The sequence below is a fragment of the Pseudonaja textilis genome, chromosome 3 (genome assembly GCF_049901715.1).
Source record: "Pseudonaja textilis isolate UNSWEBS1 chromosome 3, rPseTex1.2, whole genome shotgun sequence".
NCBI classification, from domain to species: Eukaryota; Metazoa; Chordata; class Lepidosauria; order Squamata; family Elapidae; genus Pseudonaja; species Pseudonaja textilis.
Window position 1 is genome coordinate 63,234,523 of NC_141992.1, and position 13,773 is coordinate 63,248,295.

Here is a 13,773-nt window from a genome sequence, read left to right on the forward strand (position 1 = left end):
GTGCATGAAATAAAGAAATATGGAAATAGTAAAATGTGGAAAAGAAATTGGTTTTTCAGAGATAATGGTTAATAAATTAAAAAGGAAATTCTGCAGGCTGACAAGGGGTCATAAGAATATTTCTGCAATTAAAAATATTTAGAAAATAGGGTAATATAGATACTGATAACTCCTGTTAAAAATTAAGGGGGGAAAATATGCTGCATAATCCAAATGAAAAGATGTAATGATTATTATTGTAACTTCTTAAAAATAATGGTTTATTGGGAATCAAGATGAGGGAATAAAGGTATATTTTAATCATTGAGGTGTCACACTCAAAACAGTAAAAGGGGGAAACCTATACTTGTTTTTTTTCTTTAGTGTTAAAATTTGTATTAATCTAGAATTTATAAAAAGAATGTGTAATAGAAAGGGAATATGACAGACTAAAGAACCAACTAAATTAATAAGTTAATATAGACTATTAAAAGCAAGGAGAGACATTGGTAACTATTATTATTATTATTATTATTATTATTATTATTATTATTATTATTAGGCAAACACATATTGTTTATCTTTATTTATAAAATAAATATTAAAGGATTATATTTGAAATAATTGAAATGAAACAAAAAGACGTTTTGATTGAGATTAATGAAAGAGGCTAGAATTAATGTGTTTGTTTCTCTCCTTACTGAAAATTTGGAATGGAAAAGGTAATAATAGAATTAAATATGCATATATGAATGTATAATTGCTGCCATATTTGTATGTAAAGGTGATGACCTGGAAATATGTTGTCCACTAAAAAGAGATTTTTGTTTTTAATGTGAAAAACTGAATAAAATTTGTTTAAAAACAACAACAATCCAGATTGGGACTTTGAATGATTGCTTAATGAATGGTTGGAAAATGAGGACCACCTATATAGTATACCTGATACTCAATAATGGGTTGTATCAGTGGCTATAGCAGGCTATGTGCGCATGTCCTTTGCCCTATGCCCTGCTAACTTTATGAGCAGTGTTAAAGTGCAGTATTGCAGGCTAACTCTCCCCACAGCCAGGAGTTTGATAGCAATAGCAATAGCCCTCAGACTTCACAGTGCTTCACAGTCCTCTCTATGTGATTTACAGAGTCAGCATATTGCCCCCAACAATCTCAGTCCTCAGAAGGATTGTTTTACTCAGTCCTCAGTCCTCATTTTACTAACCTCAGAAGAATGGAAGGCTGAGTCAACGTTGAGCTGGTTGACATTTTTTATACATTAGAATTGAACTGCTGGCAGTCGGCAGAATTAGCTTACAATACAGGTACTGCATTCTAATCACTGCGCCACCACAATTCTTAACCCAATCAAGATTGACTCAGCTTTCCAGCCTTTCAAGGTAAAATGAAGAGCCAGATTCTCAGGGGAAATATGCTGACATTGTAAACTGCTCAAAGGATGTTGTAAAACACTATGGAGTGGAATATAACCCTAAGTGCTATTGCTATTGCTAAACTTTATCACTATTCTGCTGTTGTCTTCCTGAAATTCTGGATATAGTAGCATTGTGCCACTGGTATAGCAAAATTAGAAAGCAGCACTGTCCAGCTGCCAGCACTGTGTCAGTCTTCCCAGTTTGAACTGGGCAGAAGTTGCCAAGACATGCAACATTCTAGTATAAAGCTACTCCAAGTTGCACTTTGTAAAAAAAATGACAGTCCTTTCCTAAATCTAGCACTTATTTGTTTCACCTTGCCCAAGAGATGCATTTCTTAGTCTTGGTGTTAAATGAAGTTGTATTTTGACATCATCAGTCCTTTTGCCCTTCATCTACTGTATCCCCGCCTCTCTCACAGTAAGAGCTTTAGCATAAGGGTAAAAGAAAGAAACAGTAAAATGGTTATTTTATTAACAGAATTATTAAATTTGTATGCCCCCCATTTCACCATCAAGGGATGGATGCAAATTGCTTCCCAAACAGAGCTTTGAGAAGTTCTGCCTCTACAAAGAAAGAAATGGAAGTTCCAGGTAAAAATGTTGATTGTAACTTTGCTGTCTTTGTAATTGCGATCTGTTTTTTGGAGACAGCAAGGAGAGTGGATACCCTATTCAGCTTTAACAGATAACAGATAATCAGAGTTGGAAGTCCAACCCCCTCACCCAAGCAGGAGACCCTACATCATTTCTGACAAATGGCAGGCCAATCTCTTCTTGAAAGTTTCAAGTGATGGCGCTCCCACAACTTCCGAGGGCAACTTCTGTTCCATTGGTTGATTGTTCTCACTGTCAGAAAGTTTCTCCTTATTTCCAGGTTAAATCTCTCCTTGTTCAGTTTCCATCCATTATTCCTTGTCTGGCCTACAGGAGCTTTAGAAAATAGATTGACCCCTTCCTCTATGTGGCAGCCCCTCAAATATTGGAAGATTGCTATCATGTCTCCCCTGGTCCTTCTCTTTACTAGACTAGCCAAGCCCAGTTCCTGCAACTGTTCGTTGTATGTTTTAGCCTCCAGTCCCCGAATCATCCTGGTTGCTCTTCTCTGTACTCTCTCTAGAGTCTCAACATCTTTTTTTATAATGTGGTGAACAAAACTGGATGCAGTACTCTAGGTGTGGATTTACTAAGGCTTTATAGAGTGGTATTAGTACTTCCCTTGATCTTGATTGTATCGTTTGCTAATACTTTAGTTATGACAGAATGGGAATGTAGGAAAGGGATGACAGAAGGAGTCTAAAGTTGATGGATATGGTCTGCAGCCAGAGTCAGACTACTTTAGTTCCATGTTTGTTGCTCCATGCTTGGTGAGACCTCCCCCCCAACCCCCCAACCCCACCCCGATGATAGGTGGAGTAGTGGGAACATCAAGGTGCTTATCACATTCTACAAATGCAACATTAGGAGTAGCACCATTCAGCAGTAAAACAGAACAAAAACAAAAGAGGAAGGTGAAGGATCAACACTGGAGATAGTAAATGTCACATTAATATACAATCATTTCCTTTTGACTCTCGTATGGGTGGAGAGTATTTGAACTTTGCAGTATGAAAAGAATCCAGCCTTTCCAATTTTTAGCACCCAGAAAGGAGGAAGAAAGAGGCTTATTATTTTCTTTTGTTATCCATTGCTATTCCTTTAAAAAAAAAAACATTTCTTTTTCCTTCTGTTCCAATGGTAGTGAATAAAAGAAAGCCAAAGGGAAACAGTGCAGAATGTAGTGGCTTTATAAAGGAATGGTGATACCTTTAATCTAGCAGAACTAAGGTAATTTCCATTTTTAAGCTGGTCCAAATATTTATTTGTGTATGTTATGCTACAAAGTACTTAGCTGGCGGATTTCAGAAGCATGTAGAATTTTGCAATTTCAGAAGCTGCCACCTAGTTGGAAGTATATACATTTAATGAATTGTCATTATCATTATCAACATCATAATCATTATCTTTTAGAGCTTGAATCTTATCTCTGATCTCATAAGGAAGATGCCAATCAATGCACTGTTGCAGAAATATTGGAACTGTGTCCTACATCAACAAATTAATTTTATCTGTCTTTGTTGGGCATTTTCCAGTTAAACATTTTTATACGTTACAATCTCTACATAATAAGCATGCAATTGTTGCTAAATAAATGACTTAAAAAGAAAAACAAATTACTGTACACTCAATAAAAAGAAATAGTTATACACATCTTTTTTTTTTTTGACACGGATAGATTTGGATAATAGTTTTTTTCCCCTCTTCTTTTCAATGTCTCTCATAGTTGTTTTTTTTTAGGAACCCCAAAATGCCAATAAAAAGTTCAGAAGGCATGCACAAAGCGACATATTTCTGCCTGCTAACTGCCATGGAAAACTGTACTGAATGTATTTGAGTTAGAGTTCAAAAAAATCTGTTTTTAATTATGGTTGATTGTCATCAAATCCATATGCACTATCTGTAAAAAGAAACAAAAGTGACCTCTCTTTCTTTTCTTGGGCTTTCTTTCTGCTGGATTATATGCATTGAAAATTTAGAAAGCATCCTGACCCTACAAAGATCAAATTGTTCCTAATTTTCTATCAATAAATGGTACAAGCAACAGAAGTGAAGCTCTAATATCAACATTTCATTTCCTTAATTGCAATAACAGCTATTAATCGTTTTTACAAATGTTAAATCCTTAATATATTTCTCAGTTTTCTGAGTTTTAATGCCTTATTCTTTGAGATAGCTTCATTAGGCATTTATGGAATCCATTCTATGGCTCTTGCACCAAATTTGATGACACAGAAAGTAGAATTTTCTCCAATTTGTAAACATATGTACAACACATATATTGAGCAGGACATAGAAATACCTTGTTCACATGCCAAATATTGAATGATTAGAATTCCCTTTCCACTAAGAAAGCATGGATATATTTAAATAGTTCCATTTTTGTTGATAAAAGCACCCTAAAAAAACAGCAACAATTCTGGACCAGCTGGTCACTTCTCTTCCTTCAGAGAATGTTGGGATCATATGATGGGATAGCCTTATTAGTCTATGGTGGCAAAAAAATCAGGTTCATAATAGTAGTTTTTCAGAATAACAAATTTTATAAAATACATAAACTTTCATAAACATCAGTCCACTTCATCCAACAACTATAATTTGAATTTATAGTCCTCAGGATGCTTGAGCTTTTGCATTGGAACATGGAGGAAACAAGTATGAGTCCCTATAAATCAACCATATCCTTTCCATCCTAAGATTTGGCATGAGCTCTCGCTTTTGCTGTTAAGAATTGGCTGCCACATTAAACATGGACGTAAATGGAATTTGTTACCACCAAATTTCAATAGTAAAGTATTAGCCAATTCAACTGAGGAAGATATACATTTACAGTCATAGAACTGTACAGTTGGAAGGGACCACAAAGATAATTTAATACCAAAATACCTGAAAGCTGCAGGATAATCAATTAAACCATCAAGAGTCTCTTAAAAAAACTGGATATGGATAATCCACAAACCGTTCCACTATTGTACATAATGTACTGTTGAAAAGCTTTTCTTTTCTATATAAAATTATAGATCTGTATTGTAAAATTTTGTAGAACAGCAGTCTAACAAATAACATCTTCAGCATTATATATTATGATGGATGTATTTTTTTCAACTTTAATATGTAACATCAAACTGGCTCAATGTTTTGGTACTTACATAAAATCAGTCCGAGAAGAATGAAATGGTGGTTGTGGGCTTTTTTACCCATTTGGGGCTTTTTTTGCCACTTTTTGGTCTGGCCCCCGCATAATTATAGAGCTGGGCCTTGGCTGCCAAAATGGTTTCCATCCCCTGAGCTAGTAGAACAAAAACAAAACAGGACTAGAAAAAAGTTCTCTGTTCTGTCTTCTTTTTTATTTAAACATGTTAGTAAACTTCAGAGTAAATCTAAAAGACAAATGACTTTTGTTTGGTTTACTGTGGGAAGCAAATAGCCTATATTCTTAAAATAACAATCTTCCTTTTGTCTATACTAAAGTTGTTTTTTATCATGACAGTGGAAAAGAAAAAGAAAGACTATAATGGGGAAAATTCCTTTGGTTAAAGTACATGAGATCTAGTGATGGAGATTCATTGCCATGATTTCATGATCAACCAGCAATAAACACAACAAGACAGCTCTTGTTATAGGAACACCAAACTAGCAGATAACAAGTAGAAATCACATTCCTTGCCCAGAAATTACTTCAAGATTGGATAAATAGAAGTTGAATGGCCTAGTATAGTTAGTCCTCAATTACGACCACAATTGAGCCAAAATTGTTAAGTGAGTTTTGCCCCATTTTATGACTTTTCTTGTCACATTTGTTAAGTGAATTACTGCCATTATTAAATGAGTCACATGGTTGTTAAATGAATCTGGTTTCCTCATTGACTTCATTTGTGAGAAGGTTGAAAGAGGTGATCAGATGACCCAAGGACACTGCAAACATCATAAATGTAAGTCAGTTATCAATCTGAATGTAAATCACATGACCATGGATTTGCTACAATGGTCATAAGTGTGAAAAGTGGTCATAAATCACTTTTTTCAGTGCTGTTGAACGTAAGTAAGTTAAAAATTGCAAGTCAAGAACTACCTGTAGTATAGAATTTAGAGTAGCCATAATCACATGGACATAATTGGAGAGACATGGGAGTATCCTTAAAATGTCCAAAAAGAACTGCATCCAGACTGGCTAAAATGAAGACCTTATGAAATTTTAGAATGATGTTGGATGTCAAGAGGCTGGAACAAATCCTTTTTGGAGAACCAGATAAATAATGTGGTGTATGACCCCCTTGCTTAAATTTGTTTAAAGATCTATACCCAAAATTCATTGTTTGAGGGTGCCTCTAATATAAAAAAGACCTAATAAGTATAGACTGTCTCTAGAGAAGACCAATTTTATCTAGGGCTTTTTTATGTCATGATGATTTAAAATGATCTGACTGACAGGGCCAAACTTATTGGAAGTAGGATTAACTTTAGCAAAAGGTAATAAGAACAAACCATGCTTCAGCATCCAATGAGAGTATATTATCTCTACGTGTAAGACAACATGTTTTATACTTTTTGGAACCATCTGTATGGATGATGACCAGATTTGTCTTTTCTATATTAAGTTGAAGCATTCTGGTATATACCAGAGTATTCCTCAGAGCAAAACTGTGACATAATCATCAAATAGCGAAGTAAATTTTAGAACAATGGGAGTTTTAAGATTGAAAACATCAGAGTAGGCCCATTTCATCTATCTACCTCTTTTCGGGGATGACTGCCACTCCTGTAAAAGGCTCTGCCATTAAAATAATAATAATAATAATAATAATAATAATAATAATAATAATAATAACAACAACAACAACAACAACAACAACAACAACAACCCATGCAGATAAATGAATCAATGAATTAATGAAATGATAAGCAACAGAGTAAGAAAAGTCAAGAACTGGACATCGCCTGGCAATGATCAACTGCGTGGCTTTTGGCTCAAATATCTGATTAGCCTGCATGAAAAAATGGCTGAACAATTCAATGAAATGCTGCAGACAGGAAACATCAGTGAATGGTTAACAACTGGGAAGACCTACTTGACACAGAAGGATCCAGAAAAAGGGGCAACACCTTCAAATTACAGGCCAATAACATGTCTGCCAACCATGTTCAAGCTGCTGACCAGCTTCATAGCTGACAGGATCCAAGACTACATATAAGCAAATAACATCTTGCCTGTAGAGCAGAAAGGAAACAAATGAAGAAGCAGAGGCACAAAAGACCAGCTCCTGATCGACAAAATGATTCTAGAGAAGTGCAAAAGCCGAAAAACAAAACTGCATATAACTTGGATTGACTACAAGAAAGCATTTGATTCACTACTGCACAGCTGGATCATCAAGTGCCTGGATGTCATTGGAATATGCAATTGCATTGGCACTTTCACTGCAACTGTGATGAAGCACTGGAAAACAGAAAAGTTCATTGTAAATGAAAGCTACGGACTGGTCAACATCAAAAGAGAGATTTTCCAGGGTGATTCTTTGTCACCTCTGCTGTTCATCATTGCCATGATCCCCTTGTCAACAATTTTACAGAAAACTAATCTGGGTTATCAAAGTGCTAAAAATTCACAGAAAATCTCTCACCGGCTGTGCATGGATGCCTGAATTTATGCAGAAAATCGGAAATTGAAATCCAGTCACTGACCAATACAGTTCAAATTTTCAGCACTGACATCAGCATGGAGTTCGGCCTGTACAAAGTGGTACTGAAGAAAGGAAAAATTGTAGGAAGTGATGGAATCGAAATGCCGAATGGACAAGCTATCAAGTGCCACCAACCTAAAGCCTAAAAATATCTGGGCATATTGCAGCTGAACAACATCGAGCATGGGCAGGTGAAAAATGTTGTCAGCAAATAATACACACAAAGGATCAGAAAAATTCTAAAAAGCAAATTGAATGGTGGTAACACCATCAAGGCTATAAATACCTGGACCATGCCCATCATCAGATGTACTGCTGGCATCGTAAACTGGACACAGGGAGAACTGGACAGCCTGGATAGGAAAACGAGAAAACTGATGACCATACACTATGCATTGCACCCACATAGTGATGTTGACAGGCTGTATTTGCCCAGAAAAGCAGGTGGCAGAAGACTTTTGCAAATGAAGCAGACAGTCGAAGAAGAGAAGCATGCTCTGGCAGATTATGTGAAAGACAGTGTTGAACTAGGTCAACAACAGGAAGCTGCTCAAAGTGCAGCAAACCAAGAATCAATACACGAAAACAGTGATGCAAACTTGGGCTGACAGCTGGTGTAACAAAGCACTGCGTGGGCAATTCCTTGAAAAGATCCAAGGAAAAATAGATAAGGAAAAGACCTGGTTATGGCTGACCAATGGAACACTGAAGAAAGAGACAGAAGGCCTGATTCTTGAAGCCCAAGAACAAGCCATCAGAAAGAATGCAATCAAAGCCAGAATAGAAAAATTTGCTGATGACCCCAAAGACAGACTCTGCAAAGAAGCGGACGAAACCATCGATCACATACTGAGCTGTTGCAAGAAAATTGCTCAGAAATGACTACAAACAACATCACAACACAATCGTTCAGGTGGTCCACTGGAACTTGTGTCACAGCTACCATCTGCCTGTAGCAAAGAACTGATGGGATCATAAGCCTGAAAAAATGGTCGAAAATGAGCATGCAAAACTACTTCCAAATACAGACTGACAAAGTTTTGGAACACAATATCTTGGATATCACAATTGTGGAGAAGAAAAAAGTATGGATCATCGACATTGCCATACCTGGTGACAGCAGAATCGATGAGAAACAACTTGAAAAAAATCACCAGATATCAGGACTTGAAAATCAAACTGCAGAGACTCTGGCATAAATCAATTCAGGTGATTCCAGTGGTACTCAGCACACTGGGTGCTGTGCCTAAAGACCTAGGCAAGCACTTAAAAACAATTGGCGCTGACAAAATCACCATAGGTCAGCTGCAGAAGGCTACCTTACTGGGATCTGCTGACATAACCTGCTCATACATCACACGGTACTAAACACTTGGGAAGTGTTTGACTAGTGATTTGTGATACGAAACCCAGCATAGTTATCTCGTTTGCTGTGTACACTTTATTTTTGTGAATAATAATAATAACAATAAGCCAAGGTTGATTGGCAGATTGGGGCTGAGAAGGGACAAAATCATAACTTACTCTTAAGAAAAGCAAGATCAATGAGAAATTTTATCCGTAAAACAATTTTTTTGAAGAAGTCATGTATTAGGCTTTTGGTTTTTTTTTGAAAACTAGAAAAGGATTTTTGAAATAAAATGGATTGGAATAAATCTCATTGGTCATTTTGTACATTTTAAAAAGTTTATCATAGATTTTCTTTTTGTTGGCAATAAGGATGAAGATCAACACAATCTGGACTTAATTTCTGATAGGGTTTCTCTTGCCATCAGTCCTCTAGGCAAGCAACATATTATTGTAGAATTATTTTTAATTCATACAAATTATAAAGTATTGCCCGAACCTATGTGCAAGCATAAATGTAAGATTTATAAAATCTTTGGAAAATGATTCAATGGGGTATATTAAATTGCAGAATTTCAGATGTTTGAATGTTAAAAACATTTAACATCTTTTGTCAGTTATTCATTAGAAAAGCTTCAACGAACTTATTTTTCATTTCTTCATCTCTTTTCCTCTTTCTTAAAAAAATATTTCTGGTTTACATAATTCCAAACAATTTTCAGTTTTTTTTTTAAATTTATCTGTCCTTTCCACCTAATTCCCACTGTCTCTGGAAATGCTGTGCTTATGAATATATGGCATTTCAGTATCCTTTCAATCTTGTTAATAGAGCAGAACAGTTTTGCAAAGAGTTTTTAAAGAAAACGTAGCAATAAGACATGCATGCTTTCTATTATAAAAAGCAGTTGGAAGGGCCTTGAAAAAGATCCTTGAAATGAAAAAATATGTTGTGTGGAGGAGTAAAAAAAGAAACTGGAAAAAAAACTAGGACACAGCTTTTCTCAATTTCTGTAATTTAATGCAGCCCTGAATTATTACTGCACACACTCTTTTGAAAATCAAGCTTTATATTATTCCTGTTTGCTTGATATCTATTTTCAGATATTCTTGGTACTCTACTTGGTTCTGTTTCCAAACAGTTATGCTCTAAACTGCTGGAAGAGAAGTTGAAATAAAGTTTATCTAAATATTGAAAGGAAATCTAGCCTTTTAGGCAGGCCAGTTAAATACTGCGTTCCATAGACAGAGCTTATTTCAGTGCTAAAGGAGGTCTACAATTCTGATGATCCTCTCTGGGTTAGAGAATTACTTCTCTGTTTCTATTAAAATTAGCATTTTTCACTTCCTTTGATTCACATTTGTTAACACTTTACAGTGTATATGAAGAACCCAAAGCCCTTAAGATGCTTCTGCCATGCAACAGTCAGCAGTTCCAGTCAGCAGTTCCAGCAATGGCAGGAGTTGTTCAGAAATAACTGAATCTTAATATAACATATTTAGGGGTCTATTGCTAGTTATTAGGTCCTTGTAAGGTTGGATAATTAATTCAGAAATAATGTTTTGAAATAATTTTAGAAAGGTGTTTTGGAGTCCAAGACAGCATGAACATAGAATCTGCCTGAAACTCTTTAAAGCAGCTGCATCTTTTCTTTAGATTATGCAGCTAATTCTCTGCAGTTGCCTCATGAGCCTTGAAAATGTCATGGTTGCTTTAAAGAGTTGCAGCAGATGATATGTTCAGATCCACACAGACTTCAAAACACTTTTTGTAATCATATTCAAAGCATTGTGTAGCTCTATTACTTAGGAATTTCTTGCTCATATATTTTGTGTGTGTGTATGTATATCCCTGATGATAATCCTGAAGAAGGACAATAGTTGATTAAACATCTGTCACAACTGAGCAATTAGGACTATTGAAAATTGCTGTTCAACAGCAAATGAAAAGCTACATGTTCTCCAGCATGGATGATTAGACAAAGGGAACATGAAGAATATGTTGAAATTGCTGTGGTGTTTTCCCCAATCTGTTGCTATCTGTGATGATCAACATATCTGAAAGGAGCAAGGTTAGGGAAGTCTAAAATGGATGAACTTTATAGCTAAAACTAAATAATCAATCTATTTCATCCATGGATATTTTTATGGCCTTTTCTTCAACTGACATAATTCTTTAGACAAGAATTAAGAATTGATTTAACCTAGACCAGCATATTAAACATAATGACACATACAGATGAAAGGGCTCAAATAATCTTTTTTTCATTTCTTCAACCTCTTCAACCCTTCTTTCTCACTAAAATCAGTATGCATTTTCTTCCAAAAGGGAGGCATCCAGTTGGAATTTAGGTCAAAAAATGGGAGGTTTCTGAAAAGGAATTTTGGAATAAATCCCATACCAAAGTTAATCTGCATTTCCTGGATGCAAAATGAATCACATATTGATCTTTGAGCTTTGGAATGAATCTGATTGACTATTAGCTAAAGATGTAGTAGGAGTCAGCACCTCACATAGGCTGAATCATCAGAAGCAGAATTATTATTTTTTTCTGATTCAGTCTATAGATCTGTAGACCTGATATGTTAGAAAACGATAAAGTAGCCTGCTGATAAGGTGTTGAATATTTAATTTTCAACCATCCAGAAAAAACAATACTATGCAACAAAAATAATGCTAACTCTATTTGCTCTATAGAAAAAGGAGAACGGGACTTAAGTGCATTGCAAATATACTGGAAAAAATAAGCTTTTCCATTAGATGATAAGACATAGATTATTAAGGTAGCATACAAGATTTATAGGACTCACAACACATTCAAGTGTATGTCTTGGGAACAGCAAGATACTTCAAGAGAAATTAAGCAGTCCTTTAATCACTACTTATGCCTGAAGCAGAATGTAATAAAAATTCAAAACGTTTCATTTTCCAATTGTTGAGTAAGATGATTTGCTGCTGAACTGATATTGGAAAGGAGCTACCCACAAAGCATAAAGACTTATAGCAAAAGCACTTAGCACTTAGATTTATATACTGCTTCACAGTGCTCTACATCCCTGTCTAAGAGGTTTACAGAGTCAACCTATTGCCCCCAACAATTTGGGTCCTCATTTTACTCACCTCGGAAGGATGGAAGGCTGAGTCAACCTTGAGCCTGGTGGGATTTGAACTGCCAAATTGCAGGCAGCTGGCAAGCAGCAGAAGTAGCCTGTAGTACTGCACTCTAACCACTGTGCCACCAAGGCTCATAGGATAGGTTAGAGTTGGTCAGCCCCCAAATAAAATAAATATCAAACTAGATTGTTTTTTATCTGACTAGTCTATTCCTACAAGGTGAAAAACACAGGGTGGTTTATTTAAAAAGAAATTAACATTGGTCAAAGAATGAATTGTTTTCAAAATAGTCAATCTCCAGTTATGCATTTACCAAAACATGGCTTCCCATCATCCCCAGATGCTATTCATTTATAAATAAGGCTGTTTATCTTCAAACCCAAATAAAACAAATTTGTATATGCAAAATAAAGGGTTCAGTTAACTGTTGTTTATGCAAATAGTTTGTTGTCTATAAACACAATTTGTACACTGTGTTTCCAGGATCCTTTTTTTTCTCTTCCTTTTCCTGAAGAATGCGGGATGGTGTTGGTGAGAAATATTACGTAATTCTGAAAAGAATGGGTAAATGATTGGAAGTAGAATGTTAGATAACATAATGTGTTTTCCCCCCTGTTCAGTCATGTCCAATTCCTGGAGATTGCCAGGACAAATCCCTGAAGTTTTTTTGGCAAGGTTTTTCAGACATGGTTTGCCATTACATCCTTCCTAGGACTGAGATAAAGTGACTGGCCCAAGATCACCCAGTTGGCTTTGTGCACAAGGTCTGACTAGAAGTTAATCTCCCAGTTTCTAGCCTGATGTCTTAACCACTACATTAACCTGACTCTCTAATGCTAATTTTATGCTTATATAAAAATATAATAATTATGAGAACAATTCCTAAAATATACTTGATTTATTCTGAACTATATATCCCTAGGTCAGGAGCTTCTTTCAGGTCCAAACAAGATTTCGTTGTAATTGCATGTAACAAAACTGCAATTATAATATGTCTAAAGGTCAAATTGTCTTCATAGGTGTTCTTGAGTATCAGCAACCATATTAAGCTTTGATTTTTTTCCTGCTTGAATTGCCATTATACTATTAGGCTATTTTTTTTAAATTGTTTCTCAGAAAAAATCCTTGGGATTACTTTGAATTTTTTATATGTTCCATGTATCAAAAACACCTCAGTAACTTCCATCTGGAAAAATGGCTTTCCAATCTTGGAAAATACATTTAAGTATTTAAACTAGCCAAATAGATTTTGGCCAAACCTTACGCCATTGTATTATTTTTATTTGTCTAGAGCAATACAAGAAGATAACAATAAAATCACAGCACAATATAAAATGATAAATTTTATAAATATTAATTAATCCCATTCCTGCCATAATTGATACTGGCATTGGGATTAGGATCCTAATCTTTTTTTAAAAATTGTCCTTCCAACTTCATTAAAATCTTGAAAAAGAAATGTCTAAAGGGGCTTTTTAAAGCACAGATGAGCTCCCAAACAGAATTAAAGGGAAAGTTGATTTGGAAAGCAGGAGCTAGATTGAAGAATAATGTGAGATTGCTATTCTGAGATTCCTGACTGAGCTGATCACACAGGAATGTGAATTACAATCAAACTATTCAAATAA